The sequence below is a fragment of the Sciurus vulgaris genome, assembly GCF_902686455.1.
Source record: "Sciurus vulgaris genome assembly, chromosome: 2".
NCBI classification, from domain to species: domain Eukaryota; kingdom Metazoa; phylum Chordata; class Mammalia; order Rodentia; family Sciuridae; genus Sciurus; species Sciurus vulgaris.
The window spans coordinates 30,620,357-30,648,078 of record NC_136462.1 but is presented as its reverse complement, the minus strand read 5'-3'; the positions used below and the strand labels follow the sequence as shown (position 1 = coordinate 30,648,078).

At 35.7% G+C, this 27,722-nt stretch overlaps 1 protein-coding gene across 21 annotated transcripts in view; it reads right to left on the bottom strand.

Annotated features, from left to right (window-relative positions):
* The window catches only part of NUMB (NUMB endocytic adaptor protein), a 167,296-nt gene that overhangs the window by 112,700 nt on the left and 26,874 nt on the right, over window positions 1–27,722 (bottom strand). For 17 of the 21 annotated variants that reach the window (XM_079129778.1, XM_079129781.1, XM_079129779.1 and 14 more), the window contains one exon: window positions 20,377–20,507. The exons of the other annotated variants lie outside the window; for them this stretch is intronic. The gene's annotated coding sequence lies outside the window, so the exon portion shown is untranslated. Of the gene's footprint in view, window positions 1–20,376; window positions 20,508–27,722 lie in introns of those variants that run through there. 21 annotated transcript variants of the gene reach the window in all.

Here is a 27,722-nt window from a genome sequence, read left to right as displayed (position 1 = left end):
TTTAATAGACATTTCTTGTTTGGGAAGAGGGATCATTGCTTATATAAGATTCTAAATGGCAGATAAGACCCCCAAAAGGCTAACAACTGTTGATGTAAGGAAAGGAAATATTAAAGGAGCAACAAACTGTGAATTGCATTTATATTAAGAAGTTAAAAGGAACCTATCAATTACTAAGTGCTTATGTGAATTGTGCTAAGTATGTATCATATTGCATTTAATCCTGATAAAAATCCTGTGAGATGAGCATCAGCAGCCAATTTTGCAGATAAGAAAACTGAGAAAGAAATTAGATGACTTGATTAAAGCTAGATATCCATGCTACCACACTATAGTGAAATATAAATATCATGAGCATTTTAGGGCTCGGTTGTCCTCAGTCATAGAGCACTCGCACAAGGCCCTAGGTTTAATCCTCAGCAACACACAAAGTCATAAAAGGGGCTATCATTTCAACTGCAATGTTGGCCATTTCTTTCAGAGCATTATCTCTTTTCAGATCAAGAACGAACTTAGAAGATAGCAATAAGAATAAAAACATGCAAAGCCAGGTGTAGTAGCACACACCTGTAACCCCAGCCACTCAGGAGGCTAAGGCAGGAACATAGCAAGTTGGAGTCCAGCCTGGACAACTTAGGAAGATCCTGTCTCAAAATAAAATAAAAAGGTCTGGAGATGGAGCCCAGTGGTAGAGCACATGCCAAGGATGCACAAGTCCTTGGGTTCAATCCCTCATACCATGCAAAAGAAAAGAAAGTAAAAATATGCAATGCTTGCTTAAATCAAATGATTTCTGAGGCTGTATAATCTTGAAGTTTGGCAATTTTAGCAAACTCCCATTAATGTCATCATAAAATCAACAGTTTGAGCCCCAAGGACTAAGGAAAGGGAGCAAGTTGTGAAAGATAAAGTTTGGGAAAGGGGTCAGTTTTAGCCTTCACAGTTGCTCTTTAACAAAAGTATAAAATCAAGTAACACTAAGTGTCAAAAATCAGTGTCAATAAAATATAGCAATCCTGCCTAAATTGTCCTTTTCACTAATATTTATACATTTTGGCTCCTAATCTAATACATGTTTTTAAATAAAATACTTACAGCTTATTGTCTATGTCAGCCAAAAAGTCATAAGTTCTTACTGGGATCTTTTCTCCACTTCTAACAGCTTGGCACTGTCAGTAACAACTTTCATGTCATACTTTTAAAAAAATTTAATCTGACCCTTTTTAATCTTTCAATTAATTATTAAGGTATAGTTGACAAATACAAATTACATAATTTATGGTGTACAATGTGATGTTTTGAGAAATGTATACATTGTGAAATGGTTAAATCAAGCTAACATTCATCACCTCATGTATTTATCATCTATTGTTATGAGAATGCTTAAGATATACTCTTTGCAATATTAAATATATATTAACTCCAGTTACAATGCTATATAACAGACCTTCAGAATTTATTCATCCCATCTAACTGAATCTTTGTGCATTCTGACTGACATCTTCCCAATTCTCCCCACTCCCACCCCAAACCCTGGCAACTACCATTCTCTTGTTTCTACAAATTTGACTTCCATACATAAGTGAGATCTTGAAGTATTTGTCTTTCTGTGCCTGGCTTATTTCCTTTAGCTTAACATCTTCCATTTAGCCTAACATCTATGATACTGCAATATCAGAATTTTCTCCTTTTTAAAGTCTGATTGGTATTACCAAGGTATATATATTCTACATTTTTTATCCATTTATCAATGAACACTTAGGTTGATTCCATATCTTGGCTATTATGAATAAATGTTGCAATGAATCTTAAGACATTTTAAAATGGTGTTTTAGAATGATGATACATGCCAGAGATAAGCATTGAATTATGGTCTAACCATTCATATAAGGATTAAAAGTAGGTACTCACAAAAATAGTCACACAAGATGTTAAATGTGTTCTGAGGACAAAGCATGCTTTCTTGTGTTTCAACATCTCAGTTGTCTAGTTTTAGTTTTATTTTGTTTTTTTTCTGTTTGGTGCTGTGAACTAACCCAGGGGCCTCATGAATGCAAGTTAAGTGTCACACCACTAAGCTACATCTCCAAACTGTATTTTTTTTAATGTAAATAACATTACAAAATATACCTATATCAGCACATTTCTGTATTTCCAGCTACTAGGGAGGCTGAGGCAGCAAGACTGCAAGTTAGAGGACAGAATCAGCAATTTATGGAGACCCCAACTCAAAATAAAAAAAAAAAAAAAAAACAGGAGGGGGGAGTGCTGGGAATTTAGTTCAGTGGTGAAGCACCTCTGGGTTTAATCCCTGGGGGGGGGTGGGGGGACACATTGTTGAAAACAATGCAGATAAACTGAGTTATAGGATGGCTAGACAGACACCATGGGTTAAGAAATAACTTCAACATAGCTGTTTTCCTATATGCGTGGAAAACAAATATCCATTCTGGGAAAGGAAATTAGTAATAGCCTCTTTAGAATAGTTTTGCAATATGCATCTGAAGACTTTAAAATGAACACATACCTAGGGTTTATCATACAGAAATCATCAGATCAACATATATCTAGAATTTAACATACAGAAATCATCAGACCAATCAGATAATTTATAGATACTGCTGATCAAAGGACCAAACAGAACCACTGTTCTGTACAGACAGTGGACTTCTGTGTTGCCATTAAATGTGAAATAGGTCTATACTCTATGATGTATATATTTAGTGGCATACTGATAAAGTGGCTCAGGAAGGAGTTCGGTAGGGAGGAGAAAGCCTTGATTTGTAGCATTTGTAGCACCACCTAGAAGAACATCTAAAAGAGTACCAGGCGAAATGGTAATAGCAGTTATCTTTGAAGGAACATGGGGCATTTTATTTCTGCTTTGATTTTCCATATTTTAATTGTTTAATGAGCATTCTTAATTTTACAATAAAAAGTTACTAACATTTTGAAAATCAAAATGAAGTTATTAATTTCAAGTTCCATGTAGCTGAAATTTACCAGCCTATCCGAGTAGACGGTGATATTTAAGTATAGATCTAAGTCCACTCTTTCACTTTACTACGCTAACCTGGCCTTGCCAAAGTGGAAAATAAAAAAAAAATTTTTTTTTAAAAAGGAAAGGAAAGGAAAGGAAAGGAAAGGAAAGGAGGAGGATAAAAGCCCAACTGCAAGGTCTTTGAACTGCAGTCCTGGAACATGAGGGGCTAAATACCTTTTTACAAAATGTTGTGTTAATAACTGCCCCAGAATTCAAGCAGAAAACAGCCTAAGAAAATCTACAATCTGCTATAAAACCCAGTTTCACAAAGGGATCATGCGCTACTCCCTCTAGCTTTGCCACATCAAAAATGTAGCACTGATTAACAGTTTGCCAACATACTGTTAATGAGAGAACCAAAAATAGCATAAATATTCTACAACTAAGATTAAACAACTTAAAGCCATAAAATGGAATGATACACATATATTACATGGTGATATAGAAAAACATAGGGAAACAGTCATAAATTATCATGAAATGAAAAATGTAAGCCATGAATTGTATATATGATCCCATTAACAAATACATGTACATGTTAACTTCTATAAGTTATCATGAGTGGGAAATCCAAATACTAAAAAATAAATGACAATGGGCTGGGGATATAGCTCAGTTGGTAGAGTGCTCGCCTCCCAAGCACAAGGCCCTGGGTTCAATCCCCAGCACCACAAAAAAAAAAAAAAAAAAAGTAAATGACAAGATGCTCAACCTTACTAACCTTACTCTCAATGTCAGAAATGTAAATGAAAACAAAATACTACACCCATCAGATTGGCAAAGCTAAACAGATAGATAAGACCAAATGTTGATGAGTATTTAGGGAAATGAGAACCCTAACACACTTTGTGGGCAATTAAGTATGTGTATGGGCCCAAGTCAGCAATTCCTTTCCTTGGTACGGTACTACAGAGAAACCTTTACATAACAGGGGTTATGTATAACAATGTTCACAGCAGTACTAGTTGTGTTAGCAGTTTTCAAAGCACATCAAATGCTATAATTTGGGTCTGGAATGTCCCCTAAAGGCCCACGTGTTAAAGGTTTAGTCCCCAGGGTGACACTATTAGAAAGTGGTGGTGGAGCCTTTAAGAGGTGAAGTCAAAAGAGAGAAAGTTAGGCCATCAGAGGCATGCCCTGAAGAGGATTTGGAACCCCAGTCCCTTCCTGTCTGTCTCTGTCTCTCTTTCCAGGCATTACTGGGTGAACAGTCACTTCTACCACATGCTCCTGTCAAGAGTATGTCCTCCAGAGGCACAAAGCAACAGGGCCAAACAACAATGGACTGAAACTGAACCCCAAACAAACCTTTCCTTCTTTGAAGTTGATTATCTTGGTATTTTGTCACAGTAAGGAAAAGCTGATGAATACACTAGGCATTCATTACTAGAGAAATTCACAAAATGTATAAATGCACATGCAATGAAATATTATACAAGTCAGTTGTAAACTCAATTTGCAAACTCGTTTAAATCTTAAACAGTACTGAGCAAAAAGGAAAAAGTGATATTCACAGGAAGATAGCATTATACACACTTAAAATATAAAATATGAATATATTTTAAAAATAAGTATATACCTATATTAAACATTAAATATATTAAATTTTAAAATGCACTAAATTGGGGATACATGAAAGAAAAGAAAAATAATAAAAAACAAGAAGATGATACAAAAACCTGCACATGGCTCTTTACAACAGTTTAATTTATAATTACTAAAACTTGGAAGCAATCAAGATGTCCTTTAGTAGCTGAACAGATAAACTGTGGTACATCCAGAACACAAATTATTATTCAGTGCTAAGAAGAACTGAACTCTCCATTATCTCTAGCAATTAGAGAAATGCAAACCAAAACTATTCTAAGATTTCATCTCACTCCAGTCAGAATGGCAATTATCAAGAATACAAGTGTTGGCGAGGATGGGGGAAGAAAGGTACACTCATACATTGTTGGTGGAACTGCAAATTGGTGCAACCACTCTGGAAAGCAGTATGGAGATTCCTAAGAACACCTGGAATGGAACTACCCTTTGACCTAGCTATCCCACTCCTCAGTTTATACCCGAAGGACTTAAAATCAGCATATTACAGTGATGTGGCCACATCAATGTTTATAGCAGCTCAATTCACAACAGCTAGATTGTGGAATCAACCTAAATTCCCTTTAACAGATGAATGCATAAAGACAATATGGTACATATACACAAGGGAATATTATTCAATCTTGAAGAAGAATGAAATTATGGCATTTCTAGGTAAATGGATGGAACTAGAGAATATCATGTTAAGGGAAATAAGCTAATCCCCAAAATCTAAAGTCTGAATGTCTTCTCTGATAAGCGGATGCTGATCCATAGTGGGGGGTTGGTAGGAAAGAATTAAGGAACTTTGGACTTTACAGAGGGGAATAAGAGGTGGGGTGGTGGGGACGAGAAGGACTGTAGAATGAGACAAACATTACCGTATGTACGTGTATGGTTACACTACTTGTGACTCAGAACCATGTACAGCCAGAGGAATGAGAAGTTGTACTCCATTTGTGTACAATGTGTAAAAATGCATTCTACCATGAAGTATAATCTTAGAACAATTTTTTAAAATTAAAAAAAAGGAAGGGAAAAAAAAAAAAAAAGGAACATAGGTTACAACCTGAGGTTTGCTACTGACACTAAGTGGAGATACAATCTTGTAGGACTAATGCTCAGGATATGATCTGACACCATCTCCAGATGTTAAACTATATGGCACCCAGCTGGTGTTCACAGCAGAACTGATGGGTTGCTGAAGAGAAATCTTCACACATTTTGGTGACCACCGGTGCTACTGTATTTTGTTCAAGAGTAGGGAAACACTTTGGTTTGTTTTTTCCCCATATTTCATATAGTACCATTCTGGTGAGGGATATTGATGGTGAGAAAGTGGCTGTGAAGGCAGGGGATATATGGGAACTTGGTGTACTTTCTACTCCATTTTGCTAAGAACCTAAAACTGTTAGTGTCAGTAGTCAGCTAGAGATAAGCAGAACCCGGAAAAGGGGGAAATGAGAGGTGGGGCAGCTATAAAAGGGCAAGTGACTTAGAGGACTCAATATCCATCATGTGATCTCATAGGGACGTAAATCACCCACCCTATGTGGGGCTATGTAAGAAATCCATCTTAGGAAGGCAGGTGGGCTACTTAGCCACAAAGGGGTCCATCACACTTCTCCAGAGATTTATGAGTATACACTATGCTTCCAAGGTCATGCATGAGCCCACAAGCTGCTCCAAGGGTTGACTTTTTAATATTTTTTTAGTCATAGATAGACATAATACCTTTATTTTATTTATTTTTATGTGGTGCTGAGGATTGAACCCAGTGCCATGCATATGCAAGGAAAGCGCTGTACCACTGACCCACAACCCCAACCAGTTGACTGCTATATTACCTTCCATTAGTGTGCCAGGCCAGAAAGGGCAAAGTGACTCAAATATGCAGGTGCATGCCCTCAGTTTTCTCACAGTGCAGGCTCATGACTTCCCCTGAGATGGCAGCAGCTAAGATGGCAGTCTCCCACTCCCATCTTAACAAAAGTCCAAAGTTTAATCGTTATGGAACATTTCAGTCTGCCCTTCTTTATGGGGTATATCTCACTTTCTCTTGCCTTTCTTTCACCTTGCAATATCCCTGCTTTGATTACTATCCCTGCCTTGCTGTACTTCTGTTTCCCAGTCAGGTTACTTGCTCTAATCTTAGGCAATGCGCCCAAGGACCAAAGCTCACTTCACAGTCAATTTTCAACCTCTAGAAAGAAAAGTGCTCTAATAAAAATAATAAGTGCTTTAAAAAAATTAAGTGTTCAAAAATAGATGGTGGGGATATTTGTTGCTGCTGGTGGGTGCAAGTCACAGCTTGTTTCTGCTGGGCCCTTTTAGCTCTATTTGTCACCTGCACTGCTTCATTGCCCAGAACCTCCAGGCCAAGTAGCATGATGTCCACCTTGGAGAACTACATCAACTAAACTGTTGCTGTTAATACTTCTGATGGGAGGATGATTGTGGAAACACTGAAAGGTTTTTGACCAGACCATTAACTTGATTTTAGATGAAAGCCATGAACAAGTATTCAGCTCTTCACAAGGAGAAGAACAAGTGGTACTAGGGCTATACATTGTAAGAGGTGATAATGTTGCAGTTATTGGAGAAATTGCTGAATAGACAGATTCTACACTTGCCTTGGGGAATACTCAAGCAGAACTTCAGAACCTTTAAACTTTGTAGCACACTGAGTAAGAACTACCCATATACATTGGACATTTAAATCTTGTACAGAAACCAATTATTATTCTAAGGAAGATGTTTGGAATTTTTGGGAACATGTAATTGTGACTTTGACTTCATATTGATTCACTATAATATGTAAATTAAAATATTTCTACATTTTTACTGAAAAAATATTTTGCCTAAATTAAACTATCTCAGAGATCAATTGGCCTAAGACCACACATTAAGTGTGTACTAGAACTAGGAATCAAGTCAAATCTGTCCACTATGAAGCCTGTGCTCTTCTATCACAATGTCCAACTGCCTAACAATTTCAATATCTTCCAGGGCAGCACTTCTAATGCACTGGGTACCACATAAGTACTTGATATAAATTATCACATAATTTCACACTTCAAAATTATCCTAAAAGTCAGGTATTATTAATTCCATTTCACAGATGAGGAAACAGAAGCTTATAAATTCAACAAATTGCCCAAGGTTCAAAAACACAAGCCTAGTTTCACATTATATTACAAAAAGCTTACCCTCATTTAAAAAAAAATAAAAAAATAAATAAACTGCCAGAAGAAAAAAAAAAAAGCTTACCCTCACAACTAAACTTAAAAATATTTTTACTGTTGCTGGGGTTGTGGCTCAGTGGTAGAGCACTTGCCTGGCATGTGTGAGGCATTGGGTTTGATTCTCAGCACCACATATAAATAAATAAAAGTTCAATTACAAATTTATATATATATGTATATAATATATATATATAATTTTTAAAAATGTTTTTACTGTTCTCAGTTCTTTTGTTTCCCACAATATCCAGGTAAAATGTTATTATATAACTATAAAGCACCTATGTGAACATCATTCTAAAATAAAATGAATACAATTTAGAGGTTAAATGAATACAATCATATTAATTGTGACAGGTGCTATTTATTATATTAGCTATCCAAAAAGTCATTCCTAAATCTTTACTCCCTCCTTGCTTCTCACTATAGAGGTCAAAAGATTAAAAACTGCTAGAGGTAACCATATGATTCAATTTTGGCCCAAGACATCAGAAATGACTTGCTAGAAGCATTAGTAGGAAAACTTTCAGTTGGCATGGTCCTTTTGCCTTCCTCCTGGAAAGCAGGTAAAAGACTGGAGACACCTTAGGACCATGAAGACCAAGCAAATCACAAAAATACAGACCTTAAAAATATTAAGGCAACTGCCTACTTCCAGACTTATGTAAGAAAAACAAACCTCTTTGTTTAAGCCTTGTAGTTTGGTTTTCAGTTGCTTAAAGTTAGATATAACCATTATAAATCACCATATCAGAAACTTCACCACAATTTAACTGTTAAGTAATTTCCTGATTAATGATTTAAAATGAAGTCACATGCTAGTTCCTAAATTAGTCTGATAAAGTTACAATCTCCCAATAAGAATTATTCTAATGTGTATCTGCTGAGGGACCTGTATTACTGAGCTGAGGGAAAAATGCAACAATAAAATATAGAATTAGGGAACTCCATAGGCTCTGATTCACATACATGGCAAGAATCCAGATTCTCAAAATAATTACCAAGAGCATATCATCAGGAGGGCCACCTTCTTGAATAGTAACAGAAACCTTTAAAAAGAGTAGCTTACTTCAAAAGAAACACCTTGGAACATTAAGATTCCTGTCCCTCCCCCGCCCCCCCCCCCAAAAAAAACCCCACATTCACATTGTTAATTTTCTTAGGTATTATCCTTGGTACTGAGGCTATCTGGAAACAGTTTGTGTTTATTCAATAAATCTTTATGAAGTATGATCTCAGAAGATGCATGTGTAAATATTTAGAGGTAAATTAATAATTGCAACTTACTTTCAAGTAGTTCATAAAAGAGAAAGCACACATGCCAGAATACATATAAAGCAATTATGGAAAAATGTGAAAAAAAAAATCACTGAATTATCAGTGGGAAACAAACAGATGGTAAACATACTATTCTGCCAAGATTCTTGTATATTTGAAATGTTTCATAATAAAAAGTTGGTATTAATGTTAATTTCCTGGTTTGGGTATTGTACCACAGTTATATAAGATATAACCTTGGGGGTTTCAGGTAAACAGCACAGGGGACTTCACTGGCCTCTTTTTTACAACTTCCTATGAATCTAAAATAATTTCAAATTAAAAAGTTGAAACGGAAATGATGGGAAGACTTTCTGTTTGATAAGATAAAAGTAAAATACACACCTCCCTTTATCTTCCACTAAACTAAACTATAAATCAGAGACAGAATGTAAGAATAGCTATTTGAAGACTCTGAAAAGTAAATACCATAGATGGATCCAGGGAGAGCTCCAGAATTCCAAGTATCATCATACAAGCTGTGAGTTTACCTTTTTTTTTTTTTTTTTTTCCCCTCAAGTGTCCTCCAGCCTGAACTCAAACCCAGTAGTGAGTAAGCACTATAGTGTAGACAGAATGAGAAACAGGAGAAACCTTCTACCTCCTTAATGTTTGGAGAACCTATAGAAAATCTCCTGTGTATTTTTTCACTATCTTGTCTTTCCATACTCTCATATTCTAGTCCCCATGTCATCTATGGCGTGTATGACAAAAACAACAAGAGCCCTGGGGAATAGCTTCAGGAGCAAAAATTTTGAGGGAGGGGCACCAACTTCTCCATTCAAAAGAGCACTGTCTCCAAGTAGGCAGGCCAAAAACCATTAATTCTTTTGGTGGTTGTGTTATTTTGGTTTTTGTTCCTCCCTCCTTCACTATAGCTCTCTCTCCATGGGGAAGTGACCCCATAAGGTTGTTTCTGAACTACTGGGCTCAACCTGTGTAGGTATGGATCTGATGCTAATCCGAATAGTAAAAACTGAAATATGGGTAGGTGTCAACCCAGACTCTAGACTGACCACTGGGGAGAACACATATATGACAGATTTGAACACAACTGCCAAGCTCTGAAAATTGAATTGACATGAAACCTCAAGGTACAGAAGTTTAAAGCAAAAATATCAACATTGTCCACAAAATACAAAGAAGATAGAATCTCATTATATAACATTGAAAATATCTAGGATACAGGGCTGGGGTTGTGGCTCAGTGGTACAGTGCTTGTCTGGTACATGTGAGACACTGGGTTGGATCCTCAGCACCATATAAAAATAAATAAAAAGTAGTGTGTTGATCTACAACCAAAACAATTTTTTTTTTTTTAAAAATCTGGAATACAAATCAAAATTACTCAGCACAGGAAGAATCACAGAATCTTAACTCATGTGGGGAAACATTACTTCAATGGAGTTAGAAATAGATAATGGATTATCTGAGAAGTACTTTAAAGCAACTGTTGCAAAAATGCCCAAATAAAAAATTCCAAACATCTCTGAAATAAATGTTAATACAGAAATTATTTTTTTGTAGTTGTAGATGGACAGAATGCCTTTATTTTATTTATATTGTTTTGGTGCTGAGGATTGAACTCAGTGCCTCACATGCGCCAGGCAAGCACTCTGCCACTGAGCTATAGCCCCAGCCCTTAATACAGGAATTATTAACCAAGAAATAGAGGACACATAAAACAAAATAGAAATTTTAGAACTAAAAAAGAAAATAACCAAAATAAAAGTTGTGAAAAAAAATTTTCAAATTAAGATATATTTTTCTTTTTTTTCCAGATTGGCCTCAAACGCTTGGTTGAGGCTCAAATGATTCTTCTGCATAGCTGGGACTGAAATAAAACAGAAGAAATTATAGACAGAAAGGGGACAAAGGAAAGAAAAAGAGATTATAACTTTATTTTGAAAACCTTTTACTAGTTTCTCATACTTTTCTCAAGTCAATTTTCCATACTTTTCTCACGTCAGTTTTCTTTCATCATTCCCAAATTTCACTCTACAAATCTTTAAAATTACTGTAAATTCACTTCCTTATGAAAACTTCCCTGTGCAATACACTAAAACATTTTTAGAATGTATTTAACAAAAGGGAGATACAATATTTTAAGAAATATGTAAATGGGGTACATTCCAAATGTTATCTATTGATCAGATAATGGAGACAATATCAACCTAAAGATCCTCAGAATAGCTGGGCGAACAAACTGTGTCGTGATCATCAGACTGACATTATCCCCCACATCCTTTCCCATGCTCACCTCCAAATAAAAAAAAAAGTCTAGAACCCCAAAAGCACATATTAATCTCAAGACAGACCACACTCTCTCTCCCTTTGAGTACATATTCCTAGCTTTCCTGAATAAATCCCTGCTTGTGCCTCTATTAGACACCTCCTGAAATTTTATTTCTGCAACACTTGTCAAGGACCCCATTCATCTCATTCATCTTGAGTTGAGGTTCCCCTCTCCAGGACCTCCTTGAGCTCCCTCTGGTGACAGAACACAGGTGCACATCACTGTGCCCAGATTTTATTTCTCATTTTAATGTCTCCCAAAACCCCCAATTACTTAAATATGTCCAATCAAAAAAAAAAAAAAAAAAAAGAATAAAAGGAATACATCTCATTAATAAGGGAACAAGAAGGCATCTACCACTCTTCCTCATCGTTAACCAAGCATTCTACAAAGAACAAACCTCTTTTCAGATTTCAACTTACCTAAAATTCTACTAAATCTCCAGGACACAGCTCAAATGCCATACTCTCTTCCATAAAGCAAGTCAGAAAGAACATTGCTTACTATTAACTCAAGAATACTATAATTAAGCACAAATGAGACTCTGGGTTTGATCCCTGGCAATGAAAAAAAGAAGCACTATAACATACTTTCTTAAAAATTACTTGTTTATAATTTCCATCTCTCCTAAGAGACTTGAAGATCTTTAAGAGCAAGAAGCTTGAGTCCCATCACTTATCTACCTTGCCATCTGCTATCTAACTATGTATATTGATACAAATTTGTGGAATTTTAACTTTTTTTTTGTTTTGTTTTTTTTTGCTACCAGGGATTGAATCCAGGGCATGTAACACTGAGTAACATTCCCAGCCCTTTTTGTATTTTATTTAGGGACAGGGTCTCACTGAATTGCTTAGGGCCTCGATAAATTGCCAAGGCTGGTTTTAAACTTGTGATCCCTCCTGCCTCAGCCGACCGAGTCACTGGGATTACAGGGTGTACACCACCACGCTTGGTTAATTTTAACTATTAAAAGATCTTTGAAACAAAATGAAATAAAGAAATTTGAACTATATCAACACTTTCAATTTCTGTGCTTATTTTGAATCAAAATCTACATAATGACAAGCCATTATTTTTCAAAAATTTGAAGAAATAATGCATAAAAGAGGACCATCTATTATTCCCCATTTTATATAGTTTCCTTTAAAGGAAAAAAGGAATTTAATTCCCGTTGTATTTTACACGTAAACAGAACTCAAGGGAACTAAGATATAACCTATTGGAATAAAAAACAAACTGATCCTTTAAATAGTGATGAACTTAACTTGAAATAACTAACTTGAAACACACAACTGTGACACTGTAGCAAAGGCTCTCTAAAATTGGGAGATTTTAAAGGAGAACCAGGTCACTGTCCTGACAGGCTCCATTTTGACTCTCTAACCAGTTCAAGTTACTTCTCCTTCCCAGTTTCTTCAGGCAATCATCTCACACTGGGAATGGAAACTGGTCCCCAAGCAATAATAATTTTCTGGGCACCAGGAAGACACCAGCAGGACTCAAGTAAGACCACTGCAAAACCAGATTGTGGCTAAACCAGGTAGAGATTGCTACCAGATGCATATTTCTTGGCTCCCTGCTTTTGTCCCTTTCCTGTATAATCAAAGAAGCTACTGTCAGCACAGCGAAGTTTTCTAGAGCCAACTGTCTTCTTGGTATTGACCAAATAATAATAATAATAATAATAATAATAATAATAAAAAGCTTCTTTCCTGCTTCACTACCACTCTTCTTTCTCTCTGCTAATTAAGCTCTTGAGGTGGTGAGTGGGCAGACCTAGTAAGATCCCAAAGTCAGGCCGCCAGCAGAGGACTCCATAATACTACTGTTAATTACTGTCTGCCTAAAAGATTCTTATATATACAATGACATACTATAAAACAAGCATATATGGTGGGATTGCAAATTGGTGCAACCACTCAGGAAAGCATTATGGAGATTCATCAGAAAACTTGGAATGGAACTACCAGTGACCCAGCTATCTTACTCCTCGGTATATACCCAAAGGACTTAAAATCAGCATACAATAGATAGTGCACGGCCACGTCAATGTTCATAGCAGCTCAATTCACAAGCTAAGCTATGCAACCAACCTAGATGCCCTTCAATAGATGAATGGATAAAGAAAATGTGGTACATATTACTCAGCCATAAAGAAGAATGAAATTATGGCATTAGCCAGTATATGGATGGAACTGGAGGCTATCATGTTATTTCACTTGAAATAAGCCAATTCCAAAAAACCAAACACTAATGTTCTCTCTGATATGCAAATTGCGATTGAGGCGGGTTCACCAGATTGGGGGGGGAATGGGGGAAGGGAGGTGGGATGGAAATGGGAAAGACAGTAGGTGAATTGGACATAACTTTCCTGTGTTCATATATGAATATATGTCCAGTGCAACTCCGCATCATGTACAACCACAAAAATGGGAAGTTAGACTCTATGTATGTATGATATATCAAAACACATTCTACTGTCATGTATGACTAAAAAGAACACAATATTTTTAAAAAACTGGAAAAGCAGAAAAAAACTTTAACTGATCCTTAACACCATAGATGCTGGGAAGTTGAACTGCAAAGAACTAAGAGAATGGGCTCTGGCGTCAGATATCACAGGTCTAAAACCAATTTCTGCTACTTCCTCATTAATGACACATTAAAGTCACAATTTCTCCAATAATAAAATGGAGATAACTTATTGGGTTTTTGTGAAGACAAAATAAAATGTTTTCTTTGTAGCACATATCATAGTAAAAAAGAAAAAAAAAAAGCACAGAAAATGACCATAAATTAATCTTTATCTTCAATTTAACATCTATCTCTCAGGCTAAAAAATACTGATACTTACTACAAGTTAAAGAGATACTGATCAGGGCTAGGGTGTGTGGCTCAGTGGTAGAACACTTTCCTAGGATGTGCAAGGCTGGGGTTCAATCCCCAGCACAAAAAATAAATAAAAAGATACTCTCATCAGTTATGGACAGTAATAATAGCACACTTACGGCTTTGAAATTAAATGATCCTGGATTTAAATTCTCATTTTAATCTTCAAATCATTTAATAAATCTAGACTTCAGATGAATCATCTGTAAAATTATCTACCTCATAACATAGGTATATATAATAAGGTATATAAACAGCTTAACATAGCATCTGGTACTGAATTATTTACATATGCAGTAAATGGAGATTGGTATTATTAAGGAAACCCAAACTCACCACTGGCAAGACAGCTTTAAGTTTTTTTTCAGTTCCTCCAACCCTAATTCTCTGCTTCACGTAGAATTTTTGACACTTTCTATTAAGTAATGAAAATTCTGTACTAAAATGTCTCAATATGAAAGCCTTCTTTCTCTGTGTCTGGGATCAAAACTAAGGTAGGATAGAAGAAATAAAGAAAAGGTGGAAAAGAGAAAAAAGGAAGGATGAGGAAATAAAATTTTAATCTGAAGTTCCTCATGCATTTGCAGGCCTATCACTCCCAAGTCACTTTTTTCTCTTAATATTTTTTAGTTGTAGATGAACATAATGTCTTTATTTATTTATGTGGTGCTGAGGATCAAACCCAGTGCCATACTCATGCGAGGCAAGTGTTCTACCTCTGAGCCACAACCCCAGCTCTCCTAAGTCACTCCTTATACCAGACCTGACACTCCAAAATTTCTCGGCAATTTGGAAATGTTATAAGTTGCCATAAATTCACCCATGAAAATTACCTTGTACACTATTAATTAGCCCACCAATAAACAGATTAAACAAAGAGTGATGTTATTTTAAGAAATCTGTAATTTAGGGGACTTTTCAACACTATTTATGTATCAGATATTGGAAACCACTATAAACTATCTTGTAATCCCCAGAATTGTTATCCTCACATACCTTCCCACAGTCACCCCTCACCAAGTTTCTTTTAAAAGAGCCTGAGAACCCCAAAAGCATCTCTCACTCCCCTCCCTCGCTCCCCCCCCTCAAGATGACCCCCAAATGTGTATTCCTTGATTTCCTAAATAATTATCCGGCTTCTAATTTACAAATCCTTAAATTCATTTCTGCAACACTTATCAGAACCCATTTGACCTGAATTGACAAACAGGACTGAAAGTAGTGTAAGGCAAATGAGGTGGCTAGGGCCCAAAATTTAAGACACTCACTCTCAGAGGCATGCAAACACCTCAACCACAAGGCTACTTGCCCATTTAGGTATTCAACAAACATGGGCTGAATTAGGTCCATTCCTTATTCTCAAGATGGTAACAGTCAGGAAGGCAAATATGCTTAGAAATAACTGCAATTTAGTTTGAGAACTGCTGTAATAAAGTATTACCACAGAAGTATTGCAGAAGATAAAGTGATTAAATTGACCTGAATAAACCAAGGAGCACTTCAGAGAAGTTATTTACCCTCAGCTTAAATAATATACTGCATACTAGGCAAAGGGAACAGTTGGCAAAGATCAAAAAGCAGAAGAACATCATTTATTGAAGGAAACAAGAAATTTGGTGGAAATTGTCTAAAAGGAACAACCAAATTATAAGACCAAAGTGGTAGAAAGCAGAGAAATAATTAAGGTCAGATGGCAGAGTATCTTAAGTATCACATTAACAAATTTAATTTATTTCTTAAGTAGTAGAGTATACTTATGAGTAGTAGAATCAAACCTCTGTAAAGGATAATTCTATTCATTTTCTGCTTTCCAACTTTTCAGGACTAGAACACTGACATCAAAACATTTTGATTCTGCATCCCTATTAAAAAATCTTGACTATATTCCTCAACACATACATTTAGATATATATTTATATTACATTTAAGTTCTGTGTTCATGCATTATATACATGATTAGACACATACAACATAGATGATAAATGTAATAGCCAAAAATACAAACAATCCAAATGTTAAATAAAATGTGCTATTATCCATACAATAGAATACTACTCAATAATATAAAGAATAAAGTAGATGCATGCTACCATGTGTATGAACCTCAAAAAACATTAAGTGAAAAAAGACACCACCACATATTGTATGATTCCATTTATATCAGAACTCTAGAAAAAGCAAATATGTAGAGACAAAAGTACATGTGTTATCACCTGAGGTTAGAGGTGGTAACAGGAATTAACTGCAAAGAGACATAAAGGATTTTAGGAATCAGGGTGATGAAACATTCTACAAATTAGATTGTAGTGATGGTTGTACAACTTTGTAAATTGATAAAAATCATTGATATGGGGTTGTGGTTGTGGCTCAGTGGTAGAGCCCTTGCCTAGAATGTGTGAGGCACTGGGTTTGATCCTCAGCAACTGCATAAAAATAAATGAAAGTATTGTGTCCATCTACAACTAAAAAAAATATTTTAAATCATTGATATGTATATTTACTATGAATTAATTTTATGGTACATAAATAATCTGTGAATAAAACTGCTAAAAGTCAGTCACAGTGGCATGTACCCACAGACACAGGTACTTAGGAGGCTGAGGCATGAGGATCGCTTGACTAGAACCCAGGAGCTGAAGACCAGCCTGGGCAACACAGCAAGTCCATGTTTCAAATAAATAGATAACTGTATGTGTGTGTATGTGTGTGAGTATGTGTATATATATACACATATATATATATATGTATGTACATGTGCATGCACTGTTATGGAAAACAGAATGGCAGTTCCTCAAAAATTTGAAAACAGAATTACCAGGTTATTCAGCAATTCCCCTTCTGGTTACATACCTAAAAGAACTGAAAGCAGGACCTCAAACGTATCTTATACACCCATGCTCTCAGCAGCATTATTCACAACAGCCAAAGTGTGGAAGAAATCCCAGTGTCCCAAGAACGAATAAACAAAACATCACACGCATGCACACACACACAACAAAATACCATTCAGCCTTAAAAGAAAGGAAATTCTGACATGTGCCACAACATGAATAAGCCTTGAGGATATTAGGCTAAGTGAAATGTACCAGTCACAAAAAGACAAATAATGCACAATCCAAACTGTATGACATATCTAGAATAATCAAATTCATAGAAAGTAGAATGGTGGCTGCTGGAAAATGGAAGGAGAAAGGAATAGGAAACCGTCATTTAATGAATAGAGAGTTTATATTTTGCAAAATGAAAGGAGTTTGGGAGATGAATTACGTAATAATGTGAATATGCATAAAAACTTGAATAATACACTTAAAATGGTTATCGTGGTGAATCTTCTGCTATGCTAATGGTATCCTTATGCTGTATTTTAACTACTTTCATTAAGCATTTATAAAAGGTACTATGTCACTTAATAACTGATGTTAAGTCAGGTACAGTGGCACACACTTATAATCTCAGATACATAGGAGGCTGAGGTGGAAGGATGGCAAGTGCAAAGCCAGCCTGGGCAATTCAGCAAAATAAAAAATGAAAAGGGTAGTGATATTACCCAAAGGTAGAATACGCCTGGGTTCAATCCTCAGTACTAATTAAATAAATAAAGCTAAGGAGTAATGGGGATAATAAGTCATGCAACTCTGTACTCTCAAGGAACCTGTATAAATTGAATGATATTTAAAAAATCAGAATCATTATTGTCTTTGCAAGTAGGAGTCTCTGGCATGGTACAGTGTGTCTGTAATTCTAGCAACTCAGGAGGCTCAGACAGGAGGATTTCAAGTTGTAGCCTCAGAAATTTACCAACTACCTGTCTCAAAATAAGAAGTAAAACAGGCTGGGGATATGCTCAGTGGAAGAGTGCCCCTAGGTTCAATCACCAGCACCACCAAAAACTTAAATAAAAATTTAAAAAGGACACTTCACAAATATAGAGATTAATGGAGAAGGAAGGGGACTGAAGGGGAGGGAGGAGGGATGGGAAAAGAGAAGATCAGTACAATGAATCTGACCAAGCTTTCCTATGTCTATAGATAAATATACCATAGTGAATTTCACCTTTTTGCGTATCTGTAATGCACTGATTTAAAAACTATAAATAAAAAAATTTAAGAGGAATCTCATCAGAAAGTAACAATAAACAGGAATACCACTAACCCCCAAAGCAATATAAATTATGCCTTCCACAATTACCAAAAATTCATTTTGCATTTTTAAACAATCTTTAGATCTGTGAGTACACGAGACACGTTTTCAACTAAAATAGTTTCACAGAACTGTCAATTCTCATCAATCACAGTGAAGACTTAGCAAACTTCTGAGATTACCTCTATTATCACACTAGTACAGTTATTTTCCATTGTAGAATATCTCTTTACCTTTGAGTAGTAAGAAAACAGTGCTGAACTAACTCAACTGAATTAGACTCACTGATTTAAATTCTTAGGAATGGAAATCATCTAGACAATAAGACAATTTTCTGGATTTAAGAGATGATATCTAGAGCCCATTTCTGAACTATAGTGAATGAAGCTCTATATAATGCTTAGAGAATTATCTAAAAATATTATACAAAATGTACATATTAAAATGGCACTAGTTTTTCTACTTTATATTGGTGACTTATTGCCCAAATAATTCTCAAATCATAAAAACATGAAAAAAATCCAAGCTAACTTTAAAATAATTAGCATGTTTTCAAAAAAAAAAAAGAAAGAAAGAAAAGAAAATCCAAGCTACCAATTTTATATTTCACCGTGTTTATAAACTTTTGTCTATACTTTTGATCATAGTAGTAATCTGTCTTGTGGACACAAAAGAAAATTCCAATCTATTTCCTTTATTTCTACTTAAGCATCCCATTTTCTTTTTTTAAAATACATAGTTTTTTTAGTTGCAAATGGACCTTTATTTTTATTTAATTATATGTGGTGCTGAGAATCGAATCCAGTGACTCAAACATGCTAGGCAAGAGCTCTTCCACTGGGCCACAACTCCAGCCCTTAACATCCTATTTTCAAAATCATACTCTACCAGACAAGAACACATCAAAATTGTATTGGACTCATATACCACAATTTCGTACAAATATTCCTTTTTCATACATTACACATTCATATTCTTTATCTCTGAAGTAACATAAATTTTGGCAGATTATATTTTCCAAAGATTATATTTTACAAAAGTAGAGTGCATTTCATATACCCTTCTTATAATGCAATGCTGATACTCCTCCCTTCAAGCAATAAAATTCTATGTACACCCCAGTTTACCCCTCCTCCAAAACTGATGGACCTTTATTCTGTTGATTAAGGTAGTTATAAAGAAAAACTATGTGACTTTCAAAACTAAGTCACATATGTCATGCTCGTTCACCTTCCTCTCTTAGGAGGCTCTCTCTTGGAACCCAGCTACTAGGCTATGAGGAAGTCAAACAGCCATAAGGGTAGGTGTTCTGGCCAGTAGCCCAGACTGAGGTCCCAGCCAACAGCCAGCATCGATCAACACACACGACAGTGAGCAAGTCATTGAATGATTTTAGTTCTCAGCACTGAGTCTCCCCTACCCTTTCAGCAATCCTACCTCATGTCATTTATTAACAGTAACAAGTATCCCTGTCCAAGAGTCTTGACTAAATTGTTGATACAAGAACAAAATAACGGATTATGTTTTAAGTCACTAAATTTGGGTAGTTTGTAATGAAATAATAACAATCTCATAAATACAATTTGGAAACGCACAAAAAGAGGAAAAGCAACTTTTACTTACCCTAAATTTCACCACTGTTAATATTTGGACACATTTTACAATCAAGAAAATGTTTTGCCCTATCACCTAACGTCCCAAATGCTTTGTTTTTGCCAAAATAAAGGGTTAAGTGTTTAAAGGCAGTCATCTAATTTACATCTAAAGTTTCATCTATTTTTCATCTAAAAACAGGAAGGAAGAAATTTGGCAATTAACACTCAAATCCACTTTTCTTATCCTAAACTATCTATTTCACTTACCTGTTCTAAGTGAGGTGTCTGAGGATTGTTGCCCCACCAATGTTCCAACCTATGTATTTGGATCAAGATCTTGATTGCGACAGTGGCTGCACTGGCACACTTCCCTGGAAGAAGCTGCTTAAGTTCCAAATCTGAAATTTTCAAGGAAAGGAAATCCTAAATACAGATACCTCTTTTCAATTTCAATCACTTATAATTCTACCCCTGTAGTTAAATGGGTACGAATGGAGTTCATTAAGGTACACAGAAGTAAATGCACTAAAAACAGTTGGATAATATGGATTCAAGTTCTAAGTCTATTTGTTAAGAATTATAGGATCTTCATTAATTCACATGACATGTTCTCTGTACCTAAGTCTGATCATATGAGGAGAACTCAGGGGACAGGCTCAAATTTTTGATCTGGGCATCAAAAGATCCAGGTTCCAAATTCAGTTGTTATTTCGCCTTGCTTTAAGAACTCTCATACATCTCTGAACTCAGTTTTACATTTCTAACAGAAGAGGACTGAATTAGATAATGGTTCCTGAAAGTACAACTCCTGAACAGATGCCAGTCATCACAAAATAATGTTACCAACTGTGCTTAACATGAGAATGTCCTTCCTACTTTTTGAGGTTAAAATGGCTTCTTGCTGGGCACAGTGATGAATGCTTTAATACCAGCTGCTTGGGAGGCTGAGGCAAGAGGCTCCCAAGTTTGATGCCAATTTGGGCAACTTAGACTCTGTCTCAAAATTAAAATAAAAGACAGAGTCAGGGGTCAGGGAGACAGGGCTGGGGATATAGCTCAGTGGTAGATCACTTGCCTAGTGTGAGACGCTGGCTTCAACCTCTAATACCACCAAAAAAATATGTGGGGCTGGGGCTGGGGGTTCTCTTATAATGTGATGATAGTAGCTGTGTGTTTTTTTTAAACACACTACAGAGTTGAAATAAAAAGCTGTAACCTTATGTAAGCAACCTAAATTGTTTTTCGAAATTCAAATGTCTTATGATTTTCATGAGATCTAAACTTCCTTCTACTTCTGATATTTTACAATATTATCAACTAACATTTATTAGATATCTAATATGTGACAGGTACTCTATTAGTTGTTGGGGTGGGAGGCAAAAAATAAATAAAGTTGGGCTGGGGATATAGTTCAGTTGGTAGAGTGCTTGCCTTGCATGCATAAGGCCCTGGGTTCAATCCCCAGCACTGCAAAAAAAATATAAATAAAATAAATAAATAAATAAATGAATAAAGTTAGTCTCTGCTCTAGAAAAGCTCCTAATTGAATATGGAAGAAGATACATAAACCCCCAATACAACATATTGGGTCAAGTCCTCCATTGGAGATTATGAACCATATGAAGGGAAGAATAGGATCATGAATTTTAAAATTTAGTAGGTGGTTTGGGGGTATAGTTCAGTGACAGAACATTTGCCTAGCTGTGAGAGGCCCCAGATTTGACCCCCAGCACCACAAAAAGATAAAATTCAGTAGGATTCTAGAGTGAGTTTTGCAGTTGTACTACTTAATCTCTTTGATCCTTGATTTCCATATTGGCAAACCAGGAATGATCACAGTACCATGGAGTTGTGGTAAATAAGATGCTAAGAGTAAAAGGACAATCCACAAGAAAGTCCAATTTAACACCTTCCAGGAAACAAAAATTTATCATTTTGGGCTGGGGATATAGCTCAGTTGGTAAAGTGCTTGCCTGGCAAGCATGAGGCCCTGGGTTCAATCCCCAGCACTGAAGAAAAAAAAAAAAAATTATTTTATTAATGGTCTAGTGAAAAAGATTTTTACAACAATGTAAATATTCTTTAATTAAAACACTAAAACTCAGTGGTACCATTTTCCACTAACCTCTAAGCAGCTTAAAATCAGAACCAAGTTTGCTCCATTTACATTTCTAACACCTAATAAATGCCTAATAAATAGCAGGTATTAATAGTTTATTAGATTAAAAAAATGACTGAGTGAAATAATGAAGGGTTTCTTTATTTTTATAGGGATTAAAGTTACAGTAGCTAAACAAAAATTCTTTATGGTTTTTATTCAAAATTAATTTTCAGTGTATATTTTAAATGGCCACACATATCACATTTGAATCTGAATATGGATATAGCCTGTCTTAAGAAGCAAAATAAATTTACCAGACAATGCAATAGTGGTTTTCCTGAATACAAAAACTGACAGCAACTAACATTTACTGGACACCTACTATTTGCCACCAACTATTTCTAAGCCCTTTCTGTGGATTAACTCATTTAATCCTGACAATGTCTCTTATGAAAAGGACTATTAACATTCTCATTTTACAACTAGGAAAACTGAGGCACAGAAAAGTCACATTACTTCCAAGGGTGTGAAACTACTAAGTGGTGGGGCTGAGATTAAAAAACAACAACAGGGCTGGGGAGATAGCTCAGTTGGTAGAGTGCTCGCCTCACAAACCCTAAGGCCCTGAGTTCAATCCCCAGCACGGCAAAAAAAAAAAAAAAAAAAAAAAAAAAAAAAAGTAAGAACAACTCACACTCATTTCCAATAGATGCTTTAACAAAAACAGCTACAGCTGTAATTTGCACATTGTTGAAGAATCAGGCCAATGAAGAAATGAACTTTAACACATTATTGGCTAAAAATACAAACTGTAATGTGTTTGATGTTTTACTTTAAATTTTATCAGTTGTGTTATAAGAGAACTAAACAACAACAGAAATAATAGGTGTAGCAAATGCTTTTCAAGACACGCAAGCAACCACATGTTATTAGGGAAAAGACCTGTCATACAGGACCAAAATGAACCCTGAAGTAGCCAATATAATTAAAGAAACACTTAAAATACTAGGATTAAATCTCACCTTCTTCTAGGACTACGTTTCAAATCTTTCTCCCTCCATAACAGCACAATAAATTGTTTCCTTACTGTCTTGTAACTATTTTTAAGAAAACCAATATTCCAAGAATGTTAGTCAAAAAGACAAATTATGGGGGTTATTCATAATTTCTCAATATTTTAGTATTAAATGCTATTAAGGAAATGTGAAAATGAACTCTTTTATTTTTGGTTGTAAATAGACACAATACCTTTATTTTATTTATTTATTTTAATATGGTTCTGAGGATTGAACCCAGGGCCTCACCTGTGCTAGGCAAGCACCCTACCATTGAGCCACAACCCCAACCCTGAAAACGAATTATCTCTAAAGTAGTACAAGGAAAAAAAAAAATCTAAATTTCTAAAAACACAACTGAAACACTGGCACTGTGAATTCACAAAACCAAACTAAATAAAACATGGCTAGTTCAACAATTTCACTTGTCAAAATTTCCCCTAAAGATAAAAGTTCACTATCCACTATAACACTTTCAAGATAAGAGTCCTTTAATTAATTCTATGAAGTGAACACCCAGCTGCCACTGGTGGAAGAGCTCAGAGAGAACTTTCTCAGTGAATAAACTTTGTTCAGTCTTTAAAAAGAAAGAATTTTGACTTACTCTCCATACAGAATATGCCTGTGGAAAAAAAATATTATCTAGGTGGAAAAAAAAAAAAAAAAAAAAACACTTCTTTTTACTTTCTTAGTAGAATCACTATGCCAGTTACAGTAAACTTAAAAAGTGGGAGAAACCATCCCAATTACAAAGTACTCCTTGTCAATACTTTACTACTCTTAAATTTCATTTATCTGATCAGATACTTAACTTTTATAATACTGGAAGATCTTTGTCTCTTTCATTTTCAAGATTCAGAATGCCAGTCCTAGTACCTTTTCAAAGGTTTTAGACCCACCTACCACCATCCACCCTCAATTGTGGATGCCATTCAAAAAAAAAAAAAAAAAAAAAAAAAAAAATTAGAAGTTGATATCTTCTTTAATGCCCCCTCTTAAAGTATGAACATTAAACAGCTCTTATAATTTCATTTCACCAAGACCAAGAGTGATCTACAGCTCACAATTCCGACTGCTGCTGGCTTCAAACAACTCTTGTCAAAATGATAGCAAGAATTGGGGGTGATGGTGCATGCCTATAATCCCAATGGCTCGGGAGGCTGAGGCAGGAGGATCATAAGTTTGATACCAGCCTCAGCAATTTAGGGAGGCCCTAAACAATTTAGCGAGATCCTGTCTTAAAACACAAAATAAAACAAAAGACAGGATACACTTCTTTTCTCTTAATTATATACTCAAATAATTCTTGTTACTGTGTGTTTCATAGACCAGTTGCATCACCAACATCGATAAGCTTGTTAGAAATGCAAAATTTCAGCCCATATGCTAGACCAACCGAATGAGAATCAGCTCTCTTCCTCCATACCTCCCCCTCCTTCACTCTCTCCCTTTCTTTTGTAGTACTGGGGATTCCACCCAGGGCCTCCAGCATGCTAGGCAAACTATCACTGAGCTGTATGTATCTCTAGCTCTTTTTAAATTTTTGAAACAGGATATTACTAAATTGCCCCAAATAGCCTGTAATTTGCAATCCTCCTGCGTCAACCTCTGGAGTAGCTTGGGATTACAGGTGTACACCACCACACCCAGTGAGAATCAGCATTTTAACAAATCCTCAGCTTCATATACAGAATTTTTAGAGGCACTGTCTAGTTAAATGGATACTGCATTTATCTTCTATAGCTCGTTTTCCCTAACTGCTTATCAGTCTAAAACACTGATGCCATTAATGCACTTGGAGATTGCTTTTTCTAAAAAACATTTTATATCACGCATGATGGTACACACTTGTAATTCCAGAAACTTGGAAGGCTAAGGTAGGAGAAACACAGCTCAAGGCCAGCTTCAGCAATTTAGCAAGGCCCTAAGCAACCTAATGAGATCCTATCTCAAAATAAAAAGACTGAGGAATGTAGCTCAGTTGTAAAGCATCCTGTGGTTCAATCTCTAGCAACGACAACAACAAAAAAAAAGTTCTAGAATTGTTTTTTTTTTTTTTTAATTTTTTTAGTAGTCAATGGGCATTCATTTTATATGTGGTGCAGAGACTCAAACCCAGTGACTCACACCTGCCAGGCAAGAGCTCTACCACTGAGCTATGACCCCAGTCCTAGAACTGTTATTTTTAAGAAAAAAAAAAAAAAATCCATTAAGGTTAAAATAAGGAAAGTAAGACCACCAGGACAAGGGACCAAAATAGAAATCATGAAAGACTAATAAATTTGAATACAAGACTAGAAAATCTACACTGTAAAAGGCACTACGACAAACCTTGAGGCAAATGACAAATTTGGAAAATATTTAAAACATAAAAGATTCAATAACCTTAATGGGATAAGGAGTCTTACAAATCAATTAAAAAAAAAGCCAGTAAGGTGGCACACTCACATAATCCCAGCTACTTGGGGGGGGCACTGAGGCAAAAGGAATCCAAGTTCTAGACCAGCCTTGGCAATTTAGTGAGATCCTATCTCAAAATAAAAAAGGGATGGAGATGTACTCAGTAGCACCCCTGGATTCAATTCCCAATTCTAAAAACAATAACAAAAAAGGCATGAGCAGAAATGCATGAACACACAACTGACAAAAGAAATAAAAACATAAGCACACGATTTCTACTTAACTAGTAATAAACAAAAAGATACAAAAGAGCATCATATCAAACAAGTACTAAAAAGATCAATAATATCTAATATTGTATAAGGTATGGGAAATCTGGCACTTTTCATCACCATTATTGGACTATATCCAATAATGCTATACTAGTATAAAAGCTTCCAGGAAAATAATCATACTTCAAATATGCTCATCCTCTCACTCAAATCAAATTACTTTCAGAAAATTTATCCTAAAGTATGCAAATATTTTCATATATGATACATTATGGGCTGGGGCTATAGCTTAGTGGTAGAGTATTTACCTACCATGTGTGAGGCACTGGGTTTGATCTTCAGCACCACATAAAAATAAATAAAATAAAGGCATTGTGTCCATTTACAACTAAAAAAAATTTTTTTAAAGATACATTACATATGTCTGGCCCATGGTAGGCATTCACTAAATATTTGATGAAAAAATTAATTGTATTATTTATAATGGAAAGAATTGTTAACAGATATGTCCACAAAATATATATTATATGAATATGCCCATGGCATACCCAAGCAATTAAATCCTACACAGCTATTGAAAATGATGATGTAGGTCTGTAAGTATCGATGAAAAATATGCCTTGCGTGCATAAGGCCCTGGGTTTGATCACCTAGCACCAAAATAAAAACAAACAAAAAAACCCAAAACAACAAAAAATACCTATAAAGGCTAGGAGTGGCAATACATACCTGTAATCCCAGCCACTCAGGAGGCTGAGGCACAAGGATCACTTGAACCCAGGAGTTCAAGACCAATATGAGCAATATAGCACACACCTAGTTAGATGTGTGTAGGGCTAGGGGTATAGCTCAGTAATTGAACAGGTGCTTAGAATATGTGAGATCCTGAGTTCAATGCCCAGAAAAAAATACACACAAATATACAAAACACCTGTAATATTAAAAAAAAAAAAAAAACAAACTATAAAGTGTCATGGTTTGGATGTGAGGTGAGGTGTCCCCCAAAAGCTCATGTATGAGACAATGCAAGAAGGTTCGGAGGAGAAATGACTGGGTTGTGAGTCTTAAAATAATCAGTAAATTAATCCCTGATGGGATTCCTTGAGTGGTAATTGGAGGCAGGTGGGGTGTGGTTGGAGGAAGTGGTTAATTGGGGGCATGGCTAAGCAGTATATATTTTATAACTGGAGAGTGGTCTCTCTCTGCTTCCTAATTATGACATGAGCTGATTCCCTCCACCATGATGTTCTGCCTCTCCTCAAGCCCCAAGGAATGGACTTCTATGGACTAAGACTTCTGAAACCATGAGCCCTCAAATAAACTTTTCCTCCTTTAAAATTGTTCTCATCAGATCTTTTAGTTGCAACAGCAAACAAAAACAAACAAAAAAAAGCTAACTAAAACATAAAATATCTCACTTAAAAATCTTACACACAGGCTGGGGAGACAGCTCAGTCGGTAGAGTGCTTGCCTTGCAAGGCTCTGGGTTCCATCCCCAACACCGCAAAAAAAAAAAAAAAAAGTCTTATACACGAAATTGAAAGGAGGGACTTTCAATAGGTACACCATTGTTCACGACAGCATTATTCACCATATCCAAAAGATGGCAACAACTCGAGTGTCCACCAATGAATGAATGGGTAAGTATAATGTAGTATATACATACAATAAAGAAGAATAACCTTTTGAGATCTGAGCCTTAAAAAACACACAGCTCATGATAAAAGGGAGAGCTAAGTCTGACAATGAAGTAAATATCAAAAATTGAAAGCCCCATCTCATGAG